This window comes from Lycorma delicatula, chromosome 1 (assembly GCF_047948215.1).
Source record: "Lycorma delicatula isolate Av1 chromosome 1, ASM4794821v1, whole genome shotgun sequence".
Classification (NCBI taxonomy): domain Eukaryota; kingdom Metazoa; phylum Arthropoda; class Insecta; order Hemiptera; family Fulgoridae; genus Lycorma; species Lycorma delicatula.
In genome coordinates this window covers 212,616,995-212,636,163 of record NC_134455.1, presented here as the reverse complement: position 1 = coordinate 212,636,163, position 19,169 = coordinate 212,616,995, and the positions used below count along the sequence as shown (strand labels likewise).

Sequence of the window (19,169 nt, the reverse complement as noted above, 5' to 3'; positions counted from 1 at the left end):
GACGGTGATGCTAGGACATTTAATATGTCATCGGTAGACATATTATCTTATACATAAATGCGAAAGTTTATGGTTCTGTCTGTTTGCAACAGCATCATACAAGAACCAACCGAACGATCGCTATCAAATTTTCAGAATACGTTTGTTATCCCAGAGAAGGTTTTATTTAAGCCATAGACTGAGGTTCTAGCTCCCTTCACGGTTAAAATATTAAAGATATTCATTAAACAAACAAAAATTAATTCTTTTCCTTCATTATATTTATATAGCCATGGCAACAGAGATATAATCAAGTAAAATGACTAATTCTTTTTCTTTAATTAATAACTTTTCACAATCATGTGAATAACGAATGCGTCGGGAGTTCAGGGGGATTCGCTCCCTGACCGACTAGTCTATATATATCTATACATACATAGTGTTTGTGGAATTCAGGGATGGTCCCCACATTGAAATAAAGAAAAGATTTTATATGAATATAAGTCTGGAAATGATTATTTTATCGGCTATCCGCCATTTTGTATTTTTAACATAAAAATTTATTTGTCAGAAATGGTGAATCGTATCAAACAGAAATTTTGTATACTGCTAAGGTACCTAGAGCTTTACTTGTACAAAAACAATAAACGTGATCTCTCTATCCAGTTCAAAATGACGGCCATGTACACTTTTTAATTGTTAATATCTTTGCAACCACTAGTTTAATTGTTTTGCTATTACAAGAAATTTTTAGTGTTTTACGAAAAAGAAATTGACACATTTATTGAAATTTGTTAATAAATAACAAAGTTATGGCAAAATTCTTGAAGTGGGTCACTCTAGATTAAAAAACCGGTTTTCATTTTCTTCAGAATAAAATTAAATAACTCGACACTATTTCAGCTGGAATAATTTTATTAATGTTATCATGTAATAAACTGAAAATATTACAACAAAATAAAATGTTATTGAAATAATGAAAATATTATTATAATAAGTAATATTAATATTGAAAAATAATCTGCAATGCAGTTTTTCGTTTAATGAACAGACACTGATTATTAAACAGTTTTTTCTGATTAAAATTTATTTAAAATCAATAAATTACTGTATCAGTAAACTACAGTAGCTGTTTAAAATGGCGCCCTCATTCAAAATACATGCATCCAGGCGTTTTTTAATTGACTGCCGGATATCTTTCAAAGATGCCGTGTCGGACGAATCCCCTTAATCCCGTATACAAGTGTCTTTAAATACTCTATAAGTAAACGTTGGAGGATTGAAATCGGGACTACTTGTAGGCCATGCTACTGGGCATCCTCGACCAATCCATCTGTTTGGATATGTTTCATTTAAGTGACCTCGTACTTGTAATCTGTAATGAGCCGGAGCCCCATCCGTGATGAACCACATTTTGCTGCGTGTGTTTAGTGATAAATTTTCGGGTAAAATTGGAACATCACCCGTCAAAAAATGTGATTATCATTCACTATTGAGCATTTCAGATAAAAAACACACAAGTAAGTGGTCACCCAGAATACCAGCCCAAACGTTTACAAAAAAACTGACATTTGTGACAGTTCTCTGAAATGGCTTGAGGGTTTTCAATCGACCGTATGAACGAATTGTGGGTGCTAAGAATGTCCTATCTTGTAAATTTTGCTTCATCGGTAAAGAAAAAAATATCATTAAACAATTCGGATAGGTAAATTTTCGGATAAACAATTGACATAGCCAAACACGGTGAGTATAATCTCGAGACAAAATAGGTTGTACTTGCTGATAGTGATTTGGCATGTAGTTGCTGCTCGTGCAAAGCTCTTGCTTTACTAACATTGAACTCAAAAGCCAGCTCTTTCTAGTACTTTTTTCGGGGTGGTTAAATACGAGGTGTGTGAGAAAAGTAATTAGATTGGTAACACTGCGAGCGATCTGGCAACGCTGTGTCTACCGGTCTGTGTTAGACCGGTTTTTTCATCCCTTCCACATGCTCAGTACGAGTTTCACCAGCCAACACGTTATTTTGACAGCGCCATCAGTGAAGTCGTGTTTTTGTTGGGTGTTACGAAAATGGAGCATCGGAATTTAGAGCAACGTTGTGGAATAAAGTTTTGTATTAAATTTGGGGAATCCGCGAGTGTGACAAGTTGACTTTTCAAGTTAACTTGAAAAGTTAAAACAGGCCTATGGGGAACATTGCTTATCAAGAGCACAAGTTTTCCGCTGGCTCAAATCATTTTTGGAAGGCCGAGAACACGTTGAAGATCAACCTCGCTCAGGGAGACCTTCAACTTCAAAATATGACCAAAACGTTGGCGTGTGAGGGTTCTTGTGAGATCAGACCGTCGTTTAAAAATAAGGATGATGAGTGAAAAGTTAAATTTAAACACTGTCATCGTACATAAAATGTTGACAGACGATTTGGACATGCGAAAGGTTTGTGCGAAATTGGTGCCGAAAACCTCACAACGGAACAGAAGGACAATCGAAGAAACGTGTGCGTTGATCTTCTTGAGAGGATTGACAACGACCAAGAATTCTTCAATCGTGTGATCACAAGTGATGAATCCTGGATATTTGAGTACTTTCCTGAAACAAAGCGAAGAGTGGCACACTCCGTCATCTCCTCGGCCGAAAAAATGTCGAATGAACAAATCAAAGATCAAAACCATGCTGATTTGCTTTTTTGACAGTAGGGGTATCGTGCGTAAAGAATTTGTTCCTCCAGGAGAAACTGTCAACCAAGTGTTTTACAAAGGGGTCATTGAAAGGCTCAGGAAAAGAGTGATTCGCGTGAGATCAGACATTGCAGACAAGTGGCAATGTTGCAAACAGTGCGGACATCATGACAATGCCCCGAGTCACACGGCCATTCACATCAGGGAATTTTTTACCTCAAAACGCATCACATCGGTTCCTCAACCCCCTTATTCACCTGATTTGAGTCCTTCTACCGAAATTGAAACATGTCTTACACGGACGTCATTTTGGAACTCTGGAGAACATTAAAAAGACTGTGACCGATCAGTTAAAAGCCCTACCAGTTGAAGACTTCCAGCGCTGCTACCAGGAGTGGAAACAACGACTCCGCCGGTGTATAGCTGCCCAAGGGAACTACTTTGAATGGGATAATATTGTTGTTTGAAAAAAATAAAAAATCTGATAAGTAAAAAGTTAATTTCATTACTTTTCTCACACACCTCGTATTTCATCTAACACGACCCCTTCTCGAGTATGGGTGTACATATTGAATGTGGTGGTCCTGATTTATCATGTTTTTCAGGTTTTGAGCTTCCTGTGTCTGAGCTGCCAATGAATGGATGAAAAGATTGTGTAAGAAGGTAACAGTCGATAAGGAATGTGTTCCTGATATAACCGTCTCGCCTCAAAGGTGTTCCAACGTGCGAGACCGTACACCAGATGCATACCAGCCATTTATAAATTAGTATAAATATGATTCACATTACCTACCATGGCGAATAAGACGGCGGTAAAAAGAATAATTAATTAAATCTTACATCGTTAATAGATTGATCAAACCGGGTTTTGTACTTATTTACATTTACAACAGTGACTTTTAATTAAAATATGTGTTTTAATTCAAATTAATTTTTAAAATTAATATTTTTATTATATAATATTTTCATTACTTCAATAACATTTTATTTTATTGTAATATTTTCAATATTATTAAATCATCTCAATTTATTACATGATAGCATTAATAAAATTATTCCAGCTGAAATCGTGTCGAGTTATTTAATTTTATTCTGAAGAAAATGAAAACTGGTTTTTTAATCTAGAGTGACCCACTTCAAGAATTTTGCCATAACTTTGTTATTTATTAACAAATTTGAATAAATGCGTCATTTTCTTTTTCGTAAAACGCTTAAAATTTCTTATAATAGCAAAACATTTAAATAAACTACCGGTTGCAAAGATATTAACAATTAAAAAGTTTACATGGCCGTTATTTTGAAATGGATTGAGAGGTCACATTCATTTTGTAAAGCCTCTAGGTACCCTAGCAGTATACAAAATTTCAATTTGATACGATTATTCATTCCTGATAAATGGTTTTTTATGTTAAAAATACAAAATGCAGATAGCCTGTAAACTAAGCGTTTCCGGACATACGATGATATAACATTTTTTCTTTATTTCAATTCATCTCCTGAATTTTTGAAGTAGTTTTTATAAACAGTATACGTTATTGTATTTATAATCGTACGGATGTTTTTTGTGTTATACTGCGACGAACAGTGGTGTAATAATAGTAGATTTACGTAATGAAAAGTAATCAAAAACTAAAAGCATGCACTTCGTTCAAAGTTGATTCTTTATTAACAACAATAAATGGCTTTTTTAATTACTTCAAAACTCAAATTAGAGAACTAATACAAAAAAGCGTACAAAAAAATTTGAGAATGATTATATGGTTCGTGTGATTTCTAGCTTTTTAGAACTTTTCAAAATTTACTGTTAATATTAATAGTAAAAATCGTAAAGATGCATATCTGAGACCTGGGTGTCCGAGAAGGATTTATTAAGTCGTCTATATAAATAATAGGCAGCGAATTCAAAATCAAATCAACGATTATAAATTGTAAAGGATATATTGAATTGTCAGGAGCAAACAAGGATAGGGACAAAAATAAATTGAGATGAAATTTCTAAGTTTTTAAGAAACAAGGAAAAGCAGGGAAAAAATTAATCGTTTTAGATCGGCCAAAAAAACCATGTTAAATCAAATTTCAAACAAACTGTAGGAACAGCCTGAGAAATTACTAATACTGTAACAAGCACTACTGCAAAAGGAGAAGATAAAAAATTGTAGAAAACTGCGAATACCGACCAACGTGAAACAAATTAACAGAAGAGATGAAAAAATGCATTGTGCTTGTTTTAGCTTGATAAACTTTTTAAAAAAAAATTCAACGTTCTTCAAAAAATGATTCGGGTTGATGAACACAGTTTTGAAAATTGTGCTCTTAATGCAAGACAAAAACCGGTTTTAATACATGAAAGAATAAAGATGTTTTATTTTTATGCTTTCTCTGTTTTTACAATCTTGACAAATATTAATTTATATCATAGAAACGGTGTTTGATATTGAATCGATCAACATATTTATTCAAAATTAAGAAAAACAGGTTTGTTATACACAGAATAGAAGTATATTTATAATTTTTTTTAATATTAAGATAATTACAATAAGAGTAGAAAATTAAAAGTAAATTCTAATTCGGTAAGGGTTGTGACATGGATAAATTCCTACTTTGCCATTTAACCTGTACTTAAAAGAAGCGATACAGATATTTAAGATCAAATCTGAGACTAGAATAATAATCTAAAGAGAAAAAGGACGCAAATTCAAATTCTCTGTTGATATTTATACAATTATTTAAAGGCATTTTTTTGTTAATTTATACAAGTACCCAGGTATTTTTATCTCAAAAAGTTAAAAATATTACACTATTAAGTTTTTTTTTAAATCGTAGCCTACTCCGTTGATTGACGATCATGGATCTAATGTCCTCTTATCGAAAAAGTTTATTATTAAATAAATTCTTCAATTTTTTAAAATTAAATACTTGAATTTCTTACGCGCGTACACAAATGCATGAGTTATTTTTTCTTGTTATAACTTAAAAGGTTCACACTAATTACAAAAAACAATCGGTAAGACGTCACTAAACTTTCCCGGCATATTTTTGAGAACCGAGTTTGAACAAACAATACCAAATTTGAAAGAATAAAATTTACAATAAACTTACATTTTTGAATATAAAAATTGTTTTTTTCAGAAAATTCTACGAGACAAACAATATTTTCATCTTTAAATACGAGCTAAAAACCCTTACGAGTAAACTTTTCGAGATATGACACCAAACCTGCTCTGTCTCATCGCTTATGAGATCCCGAATCCAAAGTTTAATGATGTCGATGCCTTATGATAGAAATCACCACCCCAATTTTGAAATTTTTCGGTCCAGGCAATCTCGTATTATTAAGCCAAATAGGCGCCAACTCAGTTACTCACACGCATACCCACGAACGAATAGAAATTACCCTTTTGTTTTGAATTTTTCAATGTTTTTCATGGTGCTCAAAAACAAAAAAATGGAAAGATGATTTTCGGTATTATTACCGTACTTCTACCGTACATAGTATGTTACATAAGTATATAGGCATTCGGTATTACGGTATTAACTACAAAGGTAAAGTTACTTACACATCTATAAATCAAAGATAGATAAGTCAGACACAAAAAAGACATATAAATTAAAAGAGAGGGAAAGCTTCAACAAAATTACTTTAAACGGAATATATTGCAACGTTTTTTTTTTAAATTCATTAATTTCTTCAAACATGAAAAAAGTATGGGATTAAACTGTAATACGAAACGCTAGACATATTTCTTAAAACATGAAAAAAGTATGGGATTAAACTGTAATACGAAACGCTAGACATATTTCATATGTTTACATTTTACTTCCTTATTGTACTAGCGGAAGATACTTTGAAAAGAACGAAAATAATAAATTAATCGATAATAATATGCAAAGCTTGTTTAAAAAATTACAATAAAATTTTATTTAGTTTACATTGGGGTATACACAGCATACACCTATTATGTTTTATTCCGTTAGAATTCTACACGAAGGGGCGCGTTAGATTTCCTTTCATGTATAAGCGTTTGACACAAAGTACACACCGGTCTTTTTAATATGAATACTTGTCCGAATAATTTTTCTGAAGTATAGAATAAAGGAGATTAAAACTTTTAGATAGAACCGAATTCACGTTTTTCTACAAGGAATACATGTTGTTCACAATCAGTTTATTTTTTTAAAAACCGTTTCTACGATTACGAAACTGTAATATTTATTTAATCACTTTAATAATGTTCAATTCCGGTACTATTTTATGATGATAATGATAAAGATATGATTTCATTTAAAAATATTCAGCATACTGAACACTAAAACAAAAAAGTATCACTTACAGAGAGTGTTTATTCTTTCAAATATCCGTTAAGAATTGGAGCTCTATCAGTTACAGATGTAATGGCTAACAGAATGGGTAATTCAGAAATAGTAGTTTAGAATACTATTACACAAATATTTTGTATTTTAAAAAGCGATTTGGAAACCTGACGACAGATCCTTTAGACACGGGTCTATACCCGTTGAACCTTAAATAACATATTTAATAATCTGATGAATAAGGAGTGAATAGTGAGAAAAACAAATTTACCTGCGAGGAAACACAGCACAAGACAAAGAACCGCGTCCTGGGGGTAGCTCAAAACACCCTTCGGGCAGCTGAGGCCTAGCCTATCATAACTACTTGATCAATCAAGGCATTTTACTCAGGACGGATACAGCACACTACAGAAAAGATTTCAAGAATTTATTATGGAAGAAAAATAACTTTTATAGTAAATATTTTAGTTAAAATTTTTAAAAAAGCATTAAGCGAGTCATATCTATTCCCCGATATTTAAAATAGCTGATTATACTGTTTACCGAAATGATGTTCAAACAAAATATTAAGCTACTGCAGGATAAACTGTACAATATCTTTGAAGTCCGAAAACTTCGAGGTTAACAATAAAAACAAGATTTTATAGAAAATATTTTTCATTGGTCTACACTTTTTACACTTCAAAACGCTCATTGACAGTAGATTTCTGATCTTCTAGGGTAAATTAGTTTTGTAGTTACGTAGCTGTAGTTCCTTTTTAGTAGATCATCTTTTTCTAAAAAAAAATTTGAGAATCATACAATAACGTCATAATTTCTCCTCTGTAACTTAAAATTTTCTATCGGACGATTTTTTTGCCAACACTCATCTATACATGTACCTCTGTAAATAAAGTGTTTCGATAATCAGAATGCTCTAGAAAATTTCAGAAATAATTTAAAAAAGCCCACTAGAAAACTGCATCGTTCCTGTATAGAAATAGAATTGCCATAAACAATTCCAAAATCTCGGCTAAGTAATATGCAATTCCCTATCACTTAGCCAGCTTCCATTTTACTTTCGCCTACATTTCCAGCTTCTGTTTATTGTGTCACTTGGAATATTACCTCACAAATCCATAGACCCATTGAAAAGTAAATTTGTATCTTAGTGTAACGTTCAAAGAATATAAAATCCATTTTTTAAGTGCATTCGACCATTCCCTAACTATCTTAAATAATTTTTGTAGAAGTTTTCTGAAGAAATAGGTTCTTTGTGATACATATTACGGTGTTCAGCGTGCTAATAAATTTTGACTATGTCAACGATGAACATAAAATTACAAAAACAAAGAAGCTGATACTGAAGCAAGCTTTTAAAAATTAGTTATTTTTTCAAATTGATAATGATTAACCCCCCAGGTTGGTCGAGTTGTAAACTCGAAGTCGTAAATCAGCTTATTTCGAAGTCGAAGTTCCCAGGTTCAAATCCTAATAAAGGTAGTTACTTTTATTCGGATTTGAATACTAGCTCGCGAAGATACCGCGAACTAGTACTGAATGAGTTTCAATCAACCACACGTCTCAGTAGTAGTCGACCTGAGTTTGAGTTTGTTCAAGACTACAAATTTACCGTTAGAGTTACGCTGATAAGTCACTAATGACTTGATGCTACTATAAATAAATGTTTATATATAGAAAAGATGTTTATATAAAGAAAAAATGGATTATAATTAGATTAAATTATCATTTTATAATAATAAATGAATTTGTTATTTTTTCTTTCGATATTCCTTAAATTTTATTCAAGATTGAAAAATTATACGTCTATGTATGTATAAACAAAAAAATAGTTATGGAAATAGAATCACTAGAATTGCTGTAATCATAATTTAAATAAATAATAAAAGAGGTTACAATGACGGATAATTAGTTTTACTGTACAATCCATTTAATTTTAATCCTAATTTCAGGGTTTTTTAAACATTTATTTAAATCTCTGGTTACGTAAAAAGCTAATAATGCTGAAAACAATAATTTATTAATAATTCCTTCTACAATACAAAACATACAGTTTTAAATACGAAAATAGATAGCAGTCAGGTAGAATAAAATAATCGTCAGGTCTGTAGAACAGAATAAGTATAACGGCAAGAAGCGGGACACTGGTCTCATTAGGTTTAAGCATTACTTCAACGCACCAATTTCTCAAAGATATCCAAAAAGTGGGAGGCCATGAACCAACGGTTGAAAAATTGATCATATATCATTTTTGTCTGACATTTTCTTTTTAAACTTTAAGGGTTTTATTATACTTCTGGATGTGTCCCGATCATGATTTATATGTCATAATGTAGAAACAGATATCCTACTTAAAAATGTTTCCAACTTCCAAAGTAATCGCTCTAACTGGTACATACTCAGCAAAATTAAAAAATAATAATTTTATAGCGCATAACCTTTTTCTTCCTCCGGAGTCAAAATTATGACCGGAAACGTTTCTACGACAAAATGAGAGAGCACCCGGGTGAAGATATAAACAAAAAATTGGAGCATGCTAAATCTTCTTTGTTCGATTCCCAGGATTTCACAAAGGAGCAACTAAAAGAAATAAAGCAAAAATTATCATAACCCAATATCAGAAATAAAACGTAGATGGATCGCATCACATTACAGGAAGATCTTTATCTTAAAAGAAATGATAAGTTGGCTTCAAGGGACATTTGAAATACCACAAACGAGAACTCGACCGGGGCGTCCACAGAAGTCAGAGAAGTTAAAGAAATCAGTGAACGAAGCAAAAGAACAAAAACAGAAGCTCTTCGAAATGAAGTGAATTCTGCAGAGTTAACTGTGGCCGCTTGTATGAAGTTGCGCTATGAGGGCAAGACGGGTGCTTCAAATGTGATAAAAGATTTAACACAATCTCCAACGTGCGCAAAAAAAATATAGAAAATCGTTCATTGAAACTTCAAAAAAGAAGAAACAAGAGCACCGATTAACATCGTTAGAAGCCAGAAGCCATGTTCGTTGAAGGTGGGCTATCAAGGAAACAGTATGAAATTATAAGGTACTTCAATAAAGAATTCTATCCGTGCTATACAGCTCTAGAACAGGTCAAAAAAGACTGATTTCATGTGCAAGAATCATTTAGAATTACAGATACTTGTGCTGAAGTCCATCTCCAAGATCTTATAAATCACACTGCTTCGCGGCTTTTGTTCAATTTGACTGAGGTTTTTCAGCATTTGAATATTGAAGAAAGGACCACATTAACTTCAGTGCACGAGTAGGGATGTGATGTATCCCAGCAAGTAACATTTAAGCAAAAGTTTGAAAACACTTTAGATTCAGTTGCGAAAATTTTTCATAGTTCAGTCTCCCATTGCAATTGTGTTGTAGCGAAGAAAATAAGATAATATGGCGCAATCCATTACCTTCATCTCCACGATTTTGCACACCAGTTTGAATAAGATTTGTAAAAGAAACAACAGATATCACGAAAGAAAAAATTAGTTATGTAGAAAACAAAATAAGTTCAGTGGAAGTAACTCGAATCGCATTAACAAACAAAACATTCTGGTAAAACATGTCATGATCCTGACAATAGCTGACGCTATAGTGTGCAATGCCGAGACGAATACTAAATCAACGATGAAATGCTTTATCTGTGGAGCTTCGTCCAAGGATTTTAACGATTTAACAGCGACAAGCAAATAAATGATGATTCTTTGAAATTCGGCTTATCGATACTGCATACCAAAATAAGATTGTTTGAAGTATTGCTTCATCTTGTACATAAATTGCTAGTAAAAAAATGGCAAATAAGAACTCAAAGTGATAAGCAAATCGTTCAACAAAGAAAAACTGAGATACGAGAGGAATTTAAAACACAATTGGGTTTAATAGTAAATGTTCTTAAGCAGAATTTGGAAATAGCAATGACGGAAACACGAGTAGAAGATTTTTTGTTGATTGTGAGCTATCAGTGGTAATAACGGGCATAGATTGTAGTCTAATATATCATCAAAAAGTAATTTTAGGGGCTATATCTAGTGGCCATAAAATAGACACTGATAAATTGAAAGTCTTTTGTTTAGACACGGCGAAATTATACGTGGAATTATATTCGTGGCATCCATGACACCGATTCTTCATAAAATATTAATCCATGGGTCTGTCGTCATTGAAAAGGCTTTATTGTTCATAAGAATTATGCCAGAAGAGGCTACTGAGGCTCGAAACAAACACTTTCGCTCGTACCGTTCAGATTTTGCTCGAAAGTTCAGCAGAGAGTTTTGCAATCTAGAAGTTATAAATAGATAGTTGTTTAGCTGTAATAGTAGTAGTTTAGCAGTAATAACAGGCATGCGACCTACTCGGAAAAAAATGAGAAAACCGTTCCTCAGAGAAACCATAAAGCATTTCGACGGTTCCTCAAAGAAACCGTCGAAATGCTTCTTCCCGTTGAAACAGGGAGTCAATCGGATTCATCTGATGATGAAGACCTTGCAGAAGGTGTAAAATAATCTTCAAATGAACCATGGATGTCCGTATATGGAAATAATTCAAAAGTAAATTTTTTACAGAATTATGAACGGTTGTAAATTGATTTAACCCTAAATCGGTTACAAATATATTCAAAATTCCTCACCGATTCTAATATTCCTAAATATAAAAATATTCTCAGCGGCGTCATTACTTTGAGATGGCAAATTCATATCCCATTACACATCGCTTCTTTCCTACGTTCAATATAACGGATTATTAACTCGTACTTCGTACCGTATGTAAATACACTCATACATGCTCATCGTCATTTTCAAAATACAGTATTACTAATGGAGAATATATTTGATTTATTATCGACTTTATTATCAACAACACTTACATCAGTGTTAGGTTTTCTTTTTTTTAATATTTGGGCAATCTTTAATCGTATATTCTGCAGATGAATAGTTAAAAACATGAACTTTCCGGTCTTTTCTGTCTTCTACAATCATTTGCTGTATGTCAAATTTTACCGCAATTATAACATCATTTATCATTTTTATTTTGTGTATTGTTTCTGAATTTGGCCTATTTTCATAATTATTTATATCATGGCTCGACTTTGTATATTTCTTATCCTAAGATGATTTTTATCGTCCTTACTTTTTTATTGAACCCATTATTTTTATCGTTTAAGCTTATTTTCTACAAGACCATAATCAATCCATTTTTATTAACAAACTTTTGTATTCTGGCTTCATCCCGAGAATTTTATCCAAAATGCAATCAATTAAAAACAAAATCAATCAATTCGCACTCATCAACAAATCTTGGAATGTACATACAAAAACACTCATTCCACAACCAAACACGATTTTCAAATCTTTTACGCAACTCCGTTCTACTTAAAGACGGAAAATACATTTGACGAATTTCATACGTTATCAATTGAAAAGTGCTAATGTTCCGGATCTGCTTACTCCAATACTTGCACTAATTCTGCTTTGTTTCCACCATAAATAAAACTTTGCCGACGAAGAATTCCTCTTTCTGACGGATTACATAAAGTCGCCCAATGTAACAAAACATCGGATTTGAAAATTTCAGGTTATAACATCCGTTGTTCAGGTTATACAGCTATCAAATACAAAAACAGCTATATCGAAACAAACAACAGAACCAACACAGAAACTGTTTGTTTATGTTATTTATTATCCAGCTCCATCCCACTTCTAGATAAGATAGCAAAATATAGGATGACACAGACGTATTCTTATCAACAATTTATTGAATATAAAGATATAAACAACATAACTATACAGTGAAACGTGGCATCAATGGTAACTGACTTAACAGAACACCTATTGCACATCGCTTCTTTCCCGCATTCGATATACTGTATATGGATTATTACGCTCATATTTAGTACCATACGTATATACACGTTTACATTAGGGAACAAAATATATTAAAAAACTTTACCCTGGAATTCACTTAAATAATTGTATCTGAAGTGAATGATTCCTACAGTGAAGATTAGTAGACAGAAATAGCAAACATTAAGTCAAGTAGCCTACAATCAACACGATTATGGCACTCGATATGTAAAACACAAAGAATAAAAATATTTTCTCTAAGAAAAATCTTTCCTTTAACGAGTACTATAACTTGTTGAAGAAAGCTACAATAAAAAATGTTTCATTTGCATATTTTCTCGAAGGTTCCGTAAAAAGAAAGATGAAGACATTTCCGTAAGAAGGTACACATAAAACTGCGTTATAATAACTATGCGAATAAATAGTATTATTTATGTTCATGGTCTGTTAGTAGCAAAGAGGGAGGCTAAAGTAAGGCCACTTTTGATTTTTAACGTTATAATGATTCAAACCCACTGACAAAGATACGTACATATTTATCGAGAAGTATAAATTTAACGATATCTTTAATAATCAATAAAAACTTTTTTCTAGTTAATTTTAATTTACCTTTTATATATTAATTCCAAATTAGGGTACCATGATAGCATTATAAAAAAGTAATAATGAAATTAGTAAGTGATCAGCTATAAATGATGTAACTTTTATCAATATTTTATCTGCTAGATTGATTTTTAAATAGATCTGAATGTACTTATGTAAGTTATATATTCTTATAATCAAGCTTATTATTTTCTGTAGACTATAATTTTTATAGATTATAATAGATGACGGAGTTGCTGAATGCTAATGAGAATTTGTTTTATTTTACAAAATATTGCTATTTCTTTTTTTTTTATAGAATACTTTATGATAACAAAATATATATATTCATATTTTTAGTGATTGGTTAAAACGAAAAAAAATCTTGTAAATGAAAGGCATAAATCAGTAACGGTTTTTATACAACTTGATAACAAACTTAATTTTACATAGGTTTCTTAATTGTATGTTTAAGAGCTTGTGTACTGTTCTCAATTACCCTCTCAGCGAGATAAATGTGATAAGTGTTGATGATTTCAACAAATCATCACAATTCCCTGTTTCAAGAAATATAAATTGTCATAAGACAGTGAGCGTTGTAATCTTTTAGAATTTTCAAAATGGACAGCTTGTTAGAGCAGTATGTCTAGACTACTTACTACTCATCGCTTGATATTTTTAAATTCAGTTCTACCTATTACTAAAATTAAAGTGATAAAAAGTAGAAAAAAATTAACGAAGATAATGATAATCTAAGAAAATGATACCGCTTCGATTCTACAAGTATTTCCATGAGCAGGCTGGTTTTATCATCTGACACTCAACTGAACTGATTATTAAATCTAAAACTTATTGTTTATCATTTTCCTGTTAAGATACAATGCATTTGTTAGAGAGGTAAACGCTTACGTGCTCGAGTATGCGTTTATCTCACTTTGTACGAACATTATTACGGAATTCTTGTATAATACAGTACGATCGCGGTAATCTGAATTCTTAGTAATTCAAGATCCTCACTTCAAGATCAAGTACCACACTTCAAAAAAAAAAAACATTTTGTTTAATTTTTGTACAACACTTAAATCCCCATACAATTTTGTAAATTTTATTGTTATTTTTATTGTCATATAGTACTACTATATCAATTCAGTATTAAGAATAAGAAATAAAAATGGTGCGCTAAACATTTACTACCGTATGACCGTTAAGGAATTCATGAAGTAGATATGGAATTATAGGAAAAAATCATTAACAGGAAATTTTAATTTCGTTAACTCATTAGTGCCTAGATAATTTGTCTTAATGCGCACGGCAAATAAAATCAATTTTACTTCATTTAAGGTTTCAGTAAACCTACGTACGTGTAAGTATGGGTGGATCTTTTTGAAAAGTACATAAATGCCGAAGCATAAAACACAACATTCGGTAGATAAAAGCAACAGATAAACTAGAAAGCAGAACAAGTCACATTACTCGAGTAGCAGTTGAGAAATCCTAAAATCCTACGATTTGGGTCATTAAAAAACGAGTCTTACTGCTTTATAACTCTTTTCTCTTCTGCGACCGCAAAAAAGACAGAAAAACTAAGGTTGCAGAAAATCCTGTAATGGACAGATCTTTATTCTCGTAGTTTTTGCAACTGATGTAAAGTCAGTATTTACTAACCGGACATATTCTGATAGAGAAAGCATAGTTTTATTTAAAATAAAAATGACAAATGAGGACGGTTTTCCAGCTATAAAAGAATGAAGACAATGAAGACAAAAAATTTATACTATATTAGACTGTTAAATATGACAGAATAAAAAATTCCAACCGTTCGGTGAGTTTTTGGGAATGATAAATATGACTCAACGTAAAGTAAAAGAAACGGCTCATAAATCTGACTAGATTTACATTGCCGTTAAATCAGGGTTCAATTGTGAAATCTGTTTAACGTAAAACTTAAATGCGATTAAAGAAAAGCCGATTTTAGACGGCTCTTCAGGATATTCATCGTAGAAGATTTAAGAAGGGAGAATGGTCAACTTTTACCTAATCTGATTTCTAGAATGGCCATTCATAACATAAAACTTCAGTAAAAAAAAAAGATCTTTTACATGTCATTTATCGAATGATAAATTCGTTCGAACAGCAATAAACAATGGAACCAAAATCAAAGCAAATAAAACGTATGTTCCCCAAGCGAAAGCACAGAACGAAGTTTTAGTAGATCGAAAACGCTGAATAATATACCGATAAATGATTTTATCACAGCCGAGTTGTTAACATCAAGTAGAATAAATCTAAAACAGATCAGTGAATTTCTGTAAACTAAGGCGAATTCTGCAACGAAAATCTTGGGGAATATTAAATTGCAATTCTGCAATACTTCCATTACTGCAGAAAATATTCCAGTTTTAAAACGAAATTATATACATCCTCTGATGTTAATGTCTCGTTCAAAGTATTTCCACATAAAAATTAAAAAAAAATTATTTGTAAATCGTAAGGTGAAAACAAAATACTAATACCCGTTTTTTTTTATAGACATCCTTTTGGTGGTCTTTATTATGTTTCTCTGCATAGCGTCTTGTAAACGGTTGATTAATATGGATAGCTTTTTTTGTAGGCCTGCCATCTTTTAAATAAATTTAAAAAAAATAAATTAAATTTAAAAAATGTTTACCAATAAAACTGACTCTTTGCAGAGACGCAGAGCACTACAAATTGCGTCTTAAAGATAACAAAAAGAATTCTGTTAACAATAAAGACTACAGTCCGAGCATTAGCAAAGGCTCTCTGGAATCAAAGAATACATATTGTTACTACCTTAAGTTTTCAACAGATTTTTTACATCAGTCGTTAATTTAGAAAATAAGAAAAGCGAATTTAGTTCTTAAAAGTAAATAAAGTATCGTTATCGATAAAACTAGGAATCTATCAGTAGATTTAATTCATTAGCCCACCGGCAAGCAAAATTCTTCAGACTTTTCAGATGCCTTCTAACCAATTATTCACATATTCTTTCTAAATTGCATAGAATATTTTTTATTTAGGTTTTAAATTTAAAACGTTTTTAAAAATTAATTCCTTATTGTTAATCTAAGAAAACGTGTTGTAGCGGTAAACAGTACATGATTTTGTTTCTATCGCATTACGTAATAAATAAGAATTAAAGTTGAATTTTATTACAATTGCATTACGTAACAAAATAAGGACTAAAATTAATGCTACACAAACATGGAAAAATTTAATAAGTATCTACCCGTATCTCCTAATACACTATAAAAAAATTAATTTTTTTTTATTAAACAACTAAATGATAATTTTTAATTTATGTTAATCAAATCAATTCTTACCACTTAATCAAAAACGTATCAGCATGGTAAAATCTTTTAGAAGTAATCTTGCATTCCTAGCAGAATTGTTTAAAAATAAATAAAATATATGAAATAATTTTTTTTTAAATTATGACGTAAACAAATAGCAATTAACAGCATTCTATTTCCTTATCTAGCACAATCATTTAATTTAAAAAAAAAATATTTTTAAGAACCCTGAATATTTTAAACTATTTAATTTTAAATAGTTTAAAATTAAAAAACACAGTTAATTTCGATATAAATCCGTTGGGTTATGTTTAGGTATTGCTCTATATGTATTTTTAGTTTAGTAAAGTTAAATATTAAAAAATATTTTTTAAGACTGTTAGTAGCCTACAGAATTCTTTTACACTTATTATGAAGTATCTTGATCGTTCTTAGCAGAATGATTTCAAACTGGCATGATACCTCGAAATAGTACATAATTCATATAAACCAGTTTAAATACGTAAACAGGTTATAACAAATAAGGCTTTAAATAATCGTTAAATTCAACATTTTAAGACTTATTTTTGTAAATCTCAACATGTTATATTTTAAAATATTAAATATCCAAATTTCTGTAGGAAATGAAAACGTTCATTAATATCAAAAATAATATAAAAATAATACCGATGTTGCATTTTTAACAGTGAAACTCAAATACTTTCAAATTACAATAGTAATATTTACACAAGAAAAATCTGTCACAAGACGCAGTTATATAATAAGTAAGTCTAATTTATTTTTAATATATTTTGTTATCCATTATCATAATAGAAGGAATTATGTATTTATTTTATGATGTTGGTATTATTGCTATAATTAAAAGAGAAAGTGTTAAAAAAAATTTAATGTATGAGTTATGAATTTTTACCTGTTACATGGATCCGACAACCGTAGGAGTGTACGCAAACCTAGCACTTGTATGTATACACATAGCAATAACCTCCTTACATATACAAATTACACCGTAAGTTACGCAACAACGTTTTTCTACTATTAATGAATATCCCATAAATATTTATTCAGTTTAAAGGTAAAAATCGATTTTAAATGTATACATACATCCTAAATTAAAAGAAAGATTATAAAAAGAATATTTAAAGATAACCGCTTCAAGCAGAACGTAACTAGTCCAATTGAACACCGCTTTTAGTGCCAGTGATGCAACAAAAAAAATTCCCTCCTACAGCAGTTAATTCTCTCAGATAAGTTTTCATTCATAATTATCGTTGAGTAATAAGGAAAGATGACGTTAATAATCTCCTTATCGTTAAATAGAATCGATACGTTTAGACATAAAAACCTAACAAACTAAAAAATATAGTCGAATAGATTAAATATGAACTTAAAAAAAGTTCATATACTTTTTATACTATACCCACTAAAAAGTGAAAATAATACTTTGTCATTTCTACTTTTGTGAGTCGGCACTAAATTTAAATTAACTACCAACAACGAACTAACCCTTAATTTGGTTCAGGCTTAAAAAAATTGAAATTTTATAATTTTTAATTTTTTTAAAATGTACGTCTGTTTAACAAATTAACAATAAGCAACCCCCCTCACCCACGACCCAATGTGATGAGAAGGATGTGTATGATATAATGATATATATGAGGTGTAGTCTTGTACAAACTTAGCCCGACCAATCCTAACCCACCGGGTTGGTCTAGTGGTTAACGCGTCTTCCCAAATCAGCTGATTTGGAAGTCGAGAGTTATAGCGTTCAAGTCCTAGTAAAGCCAGTTAATTTTACACGGATTTGAATACTAGATCGTGGATACCGGTGTTCTTTGGTGGTTGGGTTTCAATTAACCACACATCTCAGGAATGGTCGAACTGAGAATGTACAAGACTACACTTCATTTACCCTCATACATATCATCCTCATTCATCCTCTGAAGAATTATCTAAACGGTAGTTACCGGAGGCTAAACAGGAAAAGAAAGAAAGCCCAACCAATCCCGAGAAGTGTGGTTAATTGGACCCCAACCACCAAAGTATACCGATATCCACTGTCTTGTGTTTAAATCCGTATAAAAGCAACTAACTTTTATAGGATTCGAATCTCATGACCTTCGACTTCGGTCGTCTATTATAAATAGTTAATAGTTATAAATAGTGGAATCTGTTTAGACTAGGTTGTCTAAATATTTCCATCTAAACCAGCCCGATGGGTAGTTTATAATTGGAAAATGTAATTTTTACTATTAGAGCGGTTTTTACTGCCAATCTTATATATTGTTTTAATTTTTGCTTTATTAAGAAGATTATTTATTTTATTTAATATGGACAGGTTACAAAACTATCAACCACAGGGTTGATATTGATACGGACCGAATCCGCATTGAGTGGTCTTAGGAAGATAGAACAGAAGGAGGAGAAGTTCATGGTGGCCACTGCTAAGGGAAAGCTGGGGCACG

The 19,169-nt window shown here is 31.3% G+C and overlaps 1 protein-coding gene across 2 annotated transcripts in view; it reads right to left on the bottom strand.

Moving 5' to 3' along the window:
- The window catches only part of Fa2h (Fatty acid 2-hydroxylase), a 159,452-nt gene extending 141,569 nt beyond the window's left edge, over positions 1-17,883 (bottom strand). The window contains exon 1 of one of the 2 annotated variants that reach the window (XM_075371617.1): positions 17,618-17,883. The gene's annotated coding sequence lies outside the window, so the exon portion shown is untranslated. The remainder of the gene's footprint in view (positions 1-17,617) is intronic. The other variant, XM_075371609.1, reaches the window with a different exon arrangement.
- Between the last annotated feature and the right edge of the window lie 1,286 nt (positions 17,884-19,169).